Source organism: Pinus tabuliformis, chromosome J (genome assembly GCF_031772625.1).
Source record: "Pinus tabuliformis cultivar Carrire ecotype Pingquan chromosome J, CPIR1, whole genome shotgun sequence".
Taxonomy (NCBI): domain Eukaryota; kingdom Viridiplantae; phylum Streptophyta; class Pinopsida; order Pinales; family Pinaceae; genus Pinus; species Pinus tabuliformis.
This window is the reverse complement of record NC_142295.1, coordinates 389,881,690-389,893,912: the sequence shown is the minus strand read 5'-3', so window position 1 is coordinate 389,893,912 and position 12,223 is coordinate 389,881,690.

Genomic DNA, 12,223 nt, shown 5'->3' with positions numbered 1-12,223 from the left:
TTCTGTTACTTTTCTTATGTTAAGTACAGGAAAATAGAAGACCACCAATATGAGAAGAGCAGACAGTGTTTTGCATAGGTTTGTGGTGGGTTAAGGACCTACAACAGGCCCTGAAAATAACCTAGAATTATGGGTACAACTTGGAGAGGAGGCTCACAATACGAATCTTGCAATATTAGAGACAGTACAGGAGTTGAAAAATGAAATGAGCCGATTGCGGGAGGATAACGTGAGGTTAACCATGGAACATGAAAAGATTATAAAGAGCCTACCTAACAAGCAGAATCAACAACTACTGAATCCCAACACTGAGCAGAAAAGGGTGTCAGAGGAGCAGAATCACCAGACAGAACCAGAAGAGTCAGAAGGAAGGGAGGAAGAACGATCTGATAATGCTTCCGAGCAACACACATTAAAAAGGCAACAAATAGAGTTGTAAGGGAAGTTTCATAGGATCAAATTGCCACACTTTGATGGAGAATTGGAGGAAGCAGCTAAGGCATGGTTGATTAATATGAACAAATACTTCCAGCTATATGAATACAATCACAACCTCAAGGCACGGTTGACCATTTTCCAATTACAGGGAAAAGCCACCCTGTGGTGGGAAGAAGTTAAGATTGTAAGAGGAGTAAGTGAACAAAATATAACTCGGGAAAAATTTCAAAAACACTTTAAGGAAAGATACCTGACCGAACATTTTTATGACGAAAAAGCAAGAGAATTCCATGACCCGCGAATGGGACAACAAACTATGGATGAGTTTGTCACTCATTTTACTTCATTGCTCTATTATGTCCCTTATATTCGAGAGGAAAAGGCTAAAGTACAGAGGTTCGTCAGTAGTTTACATTTGAACATGAAGGAAATAATTGAGTTTGATAATCCAAAGACGATGGATGAGGTAATTTACGTAAAGCCAAAATTTGTTACCAGCAAAGTAAACAGAAGGGAGAAATCCCGGGTAAATGGTGGATTGATAATAGAAGCAAGAAGTTGGCTGGAAATAATAAAGGAAATTGAGGTGGTGGTAACAAGGGATTTGCCAAAGGGCAAAACAATAGAAATATACAGAAGAATCCACTCAGGTCAAAGCCAACCAATGAGTCCAGAATCAGCGAACAACTTGCAAAAATAGACAATGAAGGGACAACAAGGCCTCTAGTGCAATGTTGGCGCTAGGTGGGCCTCATTACATTAAAATCTGTCCTCAATGAAAGGGAACCGAACAGGTTTCCCAGATCCATGAAGCATCTACAGTCGACGATGTAGAACGTAGTTTACCAAGGATTAATGCTGCCCTGGAAGATCGTCAAGCGGAGTACCAGTCGACCATGGTGGAATTTGAAGGTAAGATCTTAGACCTTATTGTAACTATTTTAATTGATCTTAGAGCTACATTAAGTTATATTAGTCCTAAGGTTGTGGAGCATTGTAAATTGCAACATGTTAAATTTAAAGACCCTTGGCTAGTACAACTGGCAACAGGGGCAAAGAGACGAGTGCTCGCTAAGGTCAATAATTGCCCTTTAAATATAGCAAGACAGCCAGTGATAGTAGATTTAAACGTGCTTCCCCTTGGTTCTTACGATGTACTGATTGGTATGGAATGGTTAGAAAAACATTGGTCCATAATTAACTGTAAAACAAAGACTATCTGTTACAAAGATGAGCTTGGAGCAAGGCAAGAGATGCAAGGAATTAAGTGGCCAGTGCAGATTCGGCCAATAACCGCATCGCAAATAGAAAAATGCATTAGGAAAGGATGCCAGATTTATGCCATCCAAGTGGGTTATGCCAACTCGAAAAATAAAACATCTACATTGGAAAACATTCCTGTGATACAAGAATTTGCTGATGTGTTTCTGGAAGAGATTCCCGGACTACCACCCAGGAGAGACATAGACTTTACTATCGAATTGGTGCCAGGGGCAACCCCGGTATCCCGAGCACCCTATAGAATGAGCACACCAGAATTGACAGAGTTAAAAATGAAATTACAAGAGCTGTTAGACAAAAACTACATTCGCCCCAATGTGTCACCCTTGGGAGCCCCGTATTGTTCGTTAAGAAGAAAGACGGGACCCTTCACATGTGTATGGATTATCGTCAATTGAATAAACTGACAATAAAAAATAAGTATCTTCTACCCCGTATTTATGAACTTTTTGATCTAGTAAAAGGAGCAACGGTATTCTCCAAGATTGATTTGTGATCAGGGTATCACCAAATCAGGATTAAAGAAGAAGACATAGCAAAAACTGCTTTTAGAACATGATATGGTCATTATGAGTTTGTAGTGTTACCCTTTGGGTTAACCAATGCCCCCACAACCTTTATGTTTTTAATGAAAATCATATTTCATCAGTGTTTGGATAAGTTTGTGCTGATTTTTATTGATGATATACTGATATATTCCTGAACTATGGAGGAGTATAAGGAGCACCTCAGATTGGTACTGCAAACCCTCTGAGAACACCAGTTATATGCCAAGTTCAGCAAGTGTGATTTTTTTAAGGAACAAATATAATATTTGGGACATATAATCACTAAAGAAGGGATCGCAGTGGATCCCGAAAAGATAAGGACCATAATGGAATGGCCGGTACCAAAGGATGTGGCAAACATCAGATCCTTCATGGGATTAACGGGTTATTATAGACGGTTTGTAGAAGGATTTTCGAGAATAGCTTATCCTATCACTTCCTTACAGAAAAAGGGAAGAACCTTTAGGTGGACCCTAGAATGCCAAAAGAGTTTTGAGTAACTTAAGCATCTGTTCACCATCACACCCATTCTAAGCATAACTGATCCTAGTAAAGATTATGTGGTGTGCACGGATGCAGGTAAGGAACGGGTACGAGGCGTGTTAATGCAAGAAGGGAAGGTAATTGCTTACGAGTCAAGAAAATCAAAAGAGCATGAGCAGAAATATTCCACTTATGATTTGGAGTTGGCAGCCATTATTCACACTTTAAAAATGCAGCAACATAATATTATGGATTTTTTTTTTTTATTATTGACAGACCATCACAGTCTAAACAATTATTTTAGCCAGCTCAACTTAAACACTAGGCAAGTACGGTGGGTGGATTTCTTAAGTGGCTTTGATTTCGAAATCAAACATTTGAAAGGGAAAGAGAACTGGGTGGCGGATGCTTTGAGTCGAAAATTACAATGTCTATATGAGATTTCTTGTAGTAAAGTGAAAAGCACCTTCGAAGAAATGATTAAGAAGGCAACAGAACAAGATACCATATATCAAAAAATAAAACAACAAGCGCAGCACTCAACCAGCAAGGAAAATCAACAAGGTTATGCTATGGATGTTATTGGAATGCTGTATTATAAGAAAATGTTGTATGTGCCTAATCAAAACAGCATAAAAAACCTGATTTTGGATGAAATTCATAAAAGTCACTATGTTGGACACTCGGGGTATCAGAAAATGATCATTGTGCTCCAAAAAGAATATTATTTGCTGGGTATGAAGAAAGATGTCGCTGAATACTTGGCACGTTGTCTGGAGTGCCAACAAATTAAAGCAGAACACCAACACCCTGCGAGGTTATTACAACCATTACCCATTCTGGAATGGAAGTGGGAAACCATTTCTATAGACTTCATAATGGGTTTGCCCAAGTCAAAGAAAAATAACGACTCCATCATGGTGGTGGTGGATAACTTAAGTAAATCAGCACATTTTATACCTATGGAATCTCCTTATAGAGCTGTGTAAATCGCCCACGTTTTTATGTAGAATATATTTAGGCTGCATGGGTTACCAAAACAATAATTTTAGACCGTGATGTAAAATTTATATTGGTCTTTTAGAAAACATTGTTTGAAGAATTAGGGACTCAGCTGAATTTCAGTACAGCTTATAACCTCAGACTGGCAGACAAACAGAACGGGTGAACCAGGTGGTGGAAGACATGTTAAGGGCATATGTAATGCAGCAACCAACCAAGTGGGAAGATTATCTGCATTTGGTCTAGTTTGCGTACAATAATCGCTATTATACATTATTGCAAATGAGTCCATTTGAAGTATTGTACGGGCGGAAGTGTCGAACGCCCTCAAGCTATGGTGGACCAGAAGACAAATTGATGTTAGGTCCCACAATGCTTAAGGAAATGGAAGAAATGGTTAAAAAATTATGGTCCAATTTAAAGGCAGCTCAGGATAGGCAAAAGAACTTTGCTGACCGGAAAAGGAAGTTTAAGGAGTATCAAGTCGGTGATCATGTGTATGTGAGAATTCGAGCAAAAAAAAGCACATTACAATGGAGCGGGTGCGCTAAGTTGGCACCCCGATTTTGTGGACCCTTTCAGGTCTTAGCAAGAATTGGACTGGTAGCATACCAGCTCGCTCTGCCGAGTCATATATGGGTCCACAATGTCTTCCATGTTTCCGTGTTAAAAAATATGTTTATGATCCTAAGAATGTAATCGGATGGCAGGACATACAGGTAAGAATTCTAAATGTTATTTTTTTTTAATTGATTTAGGATGTTGCATGTTTCAGGTTGAACCGGAAGGAGAAATCTTGGTCGAGCCATTAAACATCCTCGATCGAAGAGAAGTAATGTTGCGGAAACGAGCTATTACCCAAGTTAAAGTGCAGTGGCAGCACTTTGGGCCTAATGAGGCCACCAGGGAAGATGAAGAGCTCATGAAAACGCTTACCCAGGGCTGTTCATGGCTGAAAGACATCGGGACTATGTCCAATTTCAAGAGGGGGAGATGTAATATCCCCAGAATGTTGTAAATATTTTATTTACCATAGTGAAAACAAACTGAAGGATGATGGTTATTATCTATTTGAATTAATTAATATTTTTATTTTATTGAATGAAAATGAGAAATGATTTCCTAGTGAAGAGGAAATCATGTAACTTCTGAGGAGGAAAGTTAAAAGAAACAGTGGCTGGAACCCTAACTACATCCCCTAATCGTGGAGGGCTTCCAGGAAAAGGAAGTGAGGGGATGAAAAAAACTGCGCTGTAGAGACAGGCAGTGGAAAAGGGGGAAAAGTTTGCTATGTCTGGTGATGATCAGATAGCAAGGGTGTAGAGCGCGAACAACCTGCAAAGGACTGTACGTCTTTGAGCAAGCTAAGGGGGGGATTTGGTCTCAAAGGACAATCTCATGGTCAAGTGGTTTGACTAGCTACAGAATCAGAGGTGACCTCTTCCTCTGGAGTTACTTGGAAGCAAATCAGGTATGAGGTACCACTCGAAGACTGTGCTAATATTTGAACTGAATTAGAAGTGTTATTCTTCTGCAAGCAACAGGTTCCTAGAGTTTATAACCAAAATAAATATAGCAAGTTTAAGATACTTTCTTTATATACAGAGTTTACTATTTCCGAAAGATACTTGTAGCAAGTGTAATTGTCGAGGTGGGTCATTCTCATTTAAGAAATTAGTTTATATTCTCTATTTAAAATAAAAACTCTGTTCAGAGTGGAAATTTGATTTCTATTTTATTGAAAAAATCCGTTCCGATAGTCTAAAGATTGCTGGTAGAATGATTATGTTGCAAAGAAAAAATTATAATTCTCTTACAGTTCCATTCAATGTGGAAATGAAAGATAAGACCATAGTGAGGAAAAATGAATTAGGTCACCTGGGCTAATGTATTTTCAAATATCAGAATTGTATGATAATCTAAGAACCCTAGGACTATGTACAGTTCCTAAATAAAACAACGAAAGCGGAAAAAGCTTTCTCATATGCATGACTAAATAAAGAATTGATAATAGATGTCTCGTTTGTAAGTAACCTTAAGGCAAATGTAGAAGCAGATTAACCATGTTTTGGAGCAGATAAAAAGTTTGGGGTATGCGAAAGAAGGGTCGCTCTGCCCCGTAGTCAGGGTTATGAACCGCAGATGAGTCCAAGAATCCCTGAGTTTGGAGCATAACAGTGGAACCATGTCGGGTCATAATTGAACCTTTCGAGGGATGAAACCCTCATGATTATAAACCCATAGAATTTGCAAAACACAAGGCAATCTTATAAAAGAAATTGTTGCTAAGGGAAAACATTAACACATTGACCCTGTATGAACAAGCTCTAATATTTACAAACCAGAATCGCGCACAGTAAGAATAAAGGCAAAACCCCAAATGCGGTTATCAAAAGATTCTATATCTGACATTCAATTTTATAGGTAAAGAAAAAAACTCTATGCTGGCCGTGGCCACATTTCAACTTAAAATAAATAGTTTCAACGCAATACTTCCTTGAAATTTGAACAGTCCCAACAAATATTTGCGCAAGCATAAAATAATGACCAAACAAAGGTATTACATTTACGCAACAGAGAAAAGGCTCCGATGCACGTGGGCATAGTCCTAGCTATGCACCAGGTCATCCACATTATAACTAAGAAAATTCTATACAGTTCTTCAACTTAGAAATTCTAGTATAATTACAAAAAGAATAAACTAGCGAGAGTCTAGATATTTCTGTGTAGCAGAAAGCACCGAGTTCGTAAGGGAACAACACCCTTTATTAACAAATCTTACACAGAAGAAAACCCCAGAAAGGAAGATCCTTCGACAAACTTGGGGAAAACTTCTTGAAACCCTAACCATTTGATTCTGTATGCTGTCATTAAGACCGAAAATCCATATAATATGCAGAGTACCGAGACCCAGACATCACCCTAAACCTTAATCCTTCAGCTCGAGGGTACCAAGCCGAGATGAGCTCTTACCTGGAAACCCTTAAATCCCAACGCTGCAGGAGCGCCTTTCCACCAGGTGTAGCCGAGAGATTCGAGGCGGTCAACAGGCATCGTGCATGGTATCATAGCCATAAAGTATTCGATTAATGCCACTGACAAAATAAATACACAATAGCTGAGACAACCAGGGAAAAAAGACAATGTGAGGAAGCTTCCAACCCAAACATGTCTTACCCGGGAGATGTCAAAACTGCCACTGAAGGAGCATCTCTTCTTCTGAAATAGTTAAGAGCCATAGTTGTACCAGGAACATCCTACGAGCAGCATGAACCCACATAAAAAGAAAACATGATTAGAGCAACTGGTGAACATGTAGCGCTTCCAACAATGAATGTTTAAGAAGGTAAGCATGTAATAGCTCTACGGAAACACAATTTACCTGAAAGGTCTTGTCTGCTGCCAAACCTTGAGTCTGAACAATACCGGTAACTTGTACGTAATTCTGTGCGTCGAGGTGCTAATGGAAGGGCCAAACCAGAGTAGGCTCCATAGGAGAGTTGCCAAGCAAATGAGGTCAATCTCATTGCATTCCAAAGAAGAGGTAAGTCGTGAGAAGGTCGCCACCATCAGATCGTTGGAGATATTATGCACTGTCGGTGAGGGCGGGGTTTCCAAGTGGGCTGATGAAAGCGGGTAGAGTTAATAACATTTGCAGCAGGTATGGCAAACCATGTGATGGTAGAAGCATAAAACGTAGATTGGAGTCTATTTGCAAGCAGTGTGGACCACCAAGCATAAAACCAAACCCTCGAAATTAAAGCACTTATTAATGACGCTAGTACAATAGTGATTACAACAAAATCTAAAGCTGCGTGTATACCAAGAATTAAATATTGTGGAGAAACTTTATAGTTACAGTAATTTTTTTTTATGAGGTATGTAATTTCTGTAATTTAATAAGGTGGAGTCATTACACAGAACCATCCAGAGACATCAAATGCAGAGAGATTGGACATTTGCAAATCCCTCAACTGCCAGAAGCTATCACAGGAGACTTGCTTTCATGCAGTCCAGAACGACTTCATGCCATTGTGAATGATAGTGCAGGCCATGTACATACATCAACTGTAGACAAACCGTACACCCACTTCTCAGATCACCAGGTTGCCGCCAAGAAGCAGTAGCGCTAGGGCTCTCACACTAGAAAAAAACGTCAGCAACAACAAGAAACCATCTGCGCATGATATGCCACACCCATTAAACAAAAGTGAAAGCAGAAAGCATGAGGGCCGAGATTCTTCTCTGGGCTTTCTACTGAAACAGAATTCAGTCATTGGCCAAGCATGTTGAAAATTTAATTTCAACGCAGCCGTACTGCGCTCCCCAAAACCGCCAGCATGAAACCACAAACCAGATTGAGGGATATCGCACCGCCATCCAGCGAAAAGCAGTTTCCGTATTTTTGGCTCCGATACGATATGGTGAAGACACGTGGCTCTCACCATACGTCAGCAAGGTTCACTTTTCGGAAGCTATCGTTGGGTCATGTAAAGCCTCCCGATATCTCCGTCCACCATTCGATTAGCTCCATCCTTCTCCACCGTCCATCATCGAAACCTGCATACCTGCATACGACCAACATTAAATCAAGGATGGCGTGGAGTAAAATTAAGTTCGTTGACCATACCTCTCATTAATGAATTGTCATATGCGTAGGTAGATTTTTATGTTTTTTTTCTACGGCACGTAAAACTTAATATCTCTGTTTTGGGATTCGTTGTTTTATCACACATGTTTTTTGTTTTGGGTTTACATAACTCATAACCGTGAAACAAAAGTTAGTTTTTTGCTGCAGCGAAAAGAAGGTTGACTTCCATGAAAAATATGGTGATGCACAACAGTGCATAATGCAAAAATGAAAACGTGGGAGCGCATAAGGAATTTGTATGTTTTTTTTTACTAATGGTGGAGCGGATTTTTTTTTGTTGAATTTTGTTTTCTTTGTAAGATGAAAATGCACAGCAGTGTGGGGATTATGTAATTTGTTTTGTTTTACAGCAGCGTGTAAAAATAGTTTTTTACCTGTAAATGTAAATGGAGGTTTTACAGCAGTAAAAGAAATGGGAATTTTTCCAGCAGTGTAAATTCTCATATGGAGACAGAGTAAATGTTTTTTGTTGTTAAATGTATTTTGGTGAATCCCTCTCAGAAAAGAGGATGAATATGTATGAGGCAAAATATTTTTGAATATAAATTTTATGGTGGTGAAATACTCTGTTTCTCAGTGAAATTTTTTTAACCTCCCTGTGCACAAAAAGGATCCTGGAACAAAGGAAACAGAGCATTGCCTCTGTGTTTAGTTTGAATCTTGGTTTTTGGTATTTTCCCCATCAAAAATACCCAACAGTAGTATCAGAGCAGGTTTAGGCTCTTTGAAGGTGACAAAGAAGCTGAAGGGAGGAGCTTGTTGCAGCAGTAAAACTTCTCAAGCAGAGTGAAGGCTCAGTCAGGAAAATACTCAGGTATTTCACAAAGTTTTTTTTGTTGCTGAAGAAACAGTTAGTTGTTTTAAACACACAGTCAAGGATTTAGAGGCATAGATCAGAATGCAAGGAATGGCCAGCACAAGCACTGGTATGGGTATGTTTAACACCCAACTCCCACAGTTTAATGGGAAAAACTATGACTATTGGGCAATAACCATGACAGCCCTGTTTGCCTCTCAAGATTTATGGGAAATAGTTGAATCTGGGTTTGAAGAACGAGCAGATGAAACTGAGTTCAATGCATTAACTCAGGGAGAGAAGGATCTGCTGAAGAGCAATAGGAAGAAGGATTCAAAAGCCCATGTGTTGTTGTATCTAGCAGTAGACCAGAGTATATTTCCAAGGTTAGCAGCAGTTAAGACAGCAAATGAAGCATGGCAAACCCTCAAGACAGCCTATCAAGGCATGGAGAGAGTGAAGACAGCAAAACTACAATTGCTGAGAAAGGATTTTGAGAACTTGAACATGAAGGAGTCAGATAACATTGACTCATTTTTCACTCATGTGATTGGTGTAATCACACAAATGAGAACTAATGGAGAAACCATTGAAGATAGAAGGATTGTGGAGAAAATATTGAGGGTCTTACCCTCAAGGTTTGATGCCATAGTCACCATCATTGAAGAGACAAAGGATCTCTCAAACTATTCAGTTGATGAGCTACATGCATCACTGATAACATATGAGCAGAGGTTGAGTAGGAATGAAAACTCATCTCTTGAGCAAGCCTTCAAGACCCAGATGTCCTTTGGAAGAGGAAGAGGTCAAGGAAGAGGAAACAGAAGAGGAAGAGGCAGAAGCCAAAACAGAGGTGGAAGGAACAGCCCAACAAATGCACAAGGAAGAGGCAGCAATCCAAATCAGAACCAAGGCCAATGCAGCAGCCAACAAGGAGGACAACATCATGCTCAAGGACAAAGGTATGAAAAATCCAATGTCCAATGCTATTATTGTAAAAAATATGGGCATTATGCCAGTGAATGTAGGAAGAAGCAGCATGATATGAGTAATAGACAAAATGCAAATGTTACTAGAGAAAACAGCAGTCAAAATAATGTGTTGTTAGCTTGTAACATGGCTGAAACAAACAGTGAAGACATATGGTTTTTAGATTCAGGTTGCAGCAACCATATGACAGGAAACATAGCCTTCTTTTCTGCCCTAGATAAAAATGTGAAATCAAAAGTCACATTAGGAACTGATAGCAAAGTCTCTGTTATGGGAAAAGGGGAGGTAAAAATATTTACAAAGCAAGGAGAAAGGAAAACCATAGCAGATGTCTACTATGTCCCCGGAATGAGATGTAACCTCTTGAGTATTGGACAGCTTGTCCATAAGGGGTACAATGTTTTCTTTAAAAATGATGTATGCACCATCATGGATATCGCACCCAGCAAACGATGCATTGCTGAAGTGAAGATGACAAGGAACAGGATGTTCCCTCTCAGGATAAGGGCAGATTTGAAAAACAAAGGAGAAATTGCAGCAGTCACCTAAGAGGCTTTCCAAAGCGTGCCAAAGGATGAAAATTGGTTGTGGCACTTGAGATTTGGGCATCTCAATTTTGGAGGTCTAAATTTGTTAAGCAGAAAAGGAATGGTAAGAGGACTACCATTGATAGAGAAACCGGACAGCCTATGTGAAGGTTGCATTTTGGGAAAACAACATAGAGAAAGTTTTCCATCAGGGAAGAGCATAAGGGCAAAGGCACCCTTAGAGATCATCCACTCAGATTTATGTGGACCAATGCAAGATCCATCATTAAGAGGCAGCCAATATTTCCTAACATTCATTGATGACTTTACAAGAAAGACTTGGATATATTTCCTTAAAAACAAAAGTGAAGTGTTTGAGAAATTCCAAAACTTCAAGGCATTTGTGGAAAACCAAAGCGGGCTGCATATAAAAGTTTTGAGAACTGATAGAGGAGGTGAGTATATCTCCAAGGAATTCCTAAGATTTTGCAGAGAAAATGGAATTCACAAACAATTTACAGCTAGGTACACTCCGCATCAAAATGGAGCTGCTGAAAGGAAGAACAGGACCATCATGGATATGGCGAGGAGCATGCTGAAGGCAAAGCATTTGCCAAATGACTATTGGGCTGAAGCTGTAAATTGTGCAGTGTATATTTTGAACAGGTGTCCTACAAAAGCAGTGATGAACAAGGTGCCGGAAGAGGCATGGAGTGGGAGAAAGCAAGGAGTCACCCACATGAGAGTTTTTGGATGTGTGGCTTATGCACACATACCAGATCAGCTAAGGAGGAAGTTGGACAACAAAGGGGAGAAATGTCTTTTCATTGGATACAGTGAGGAATCCAAAGCCTACAGGTTGTATATCCCATCTACCAAGAAGTTTTTCGTCAGCAGAGATGTTCAATTCATTGAAGAGGAAGCTTGGGATGGAAGCATAGAGAAAACAGTGAATGTCAAGAACTGTTTGTCTCATGATGAAGATGAAGAGGAGGTGGCTGAAATGCATCCCCAAACAGCAGCGCCAACACAAGGACAACAAGGGACACCATTGAGAATCAATGAGAGTGCTTCTCCAAGCACACCACAAGGAGGAAATTCAAGTGCATCTTCAAGCACTTGCACACCAAATGAAAGAGGTAAGAAGTTTAGAAATCTAAGTGATATTTATGATGAAGGAATGAATTCCTTATTTGCCTTGTATTGTCATGTTGATGATCCTATTCATTTCGAAGAAGCAATTAAAGATAAGAAATGGATAGAAGCTATGGATGAGGAAATGAATGCCATAGAGAGAAACAAAACATGGGATTTGGTTGAGCTACCAAAAGGCAAAGAAGTCATTGGAGTGAAATGGGTCTATAAGACCAAGAGCAATCCTAAAGGTAAGATAGAAAGGCACAAGGCAAGGCTGGTTGTCAAAGGGTACAAGCAGCAGTATGGGAGAGATTATGAGGAGACTTTCGCACCGGTTGCAAGAATGGAAACCGTGAGAGCAGTGCTGTCC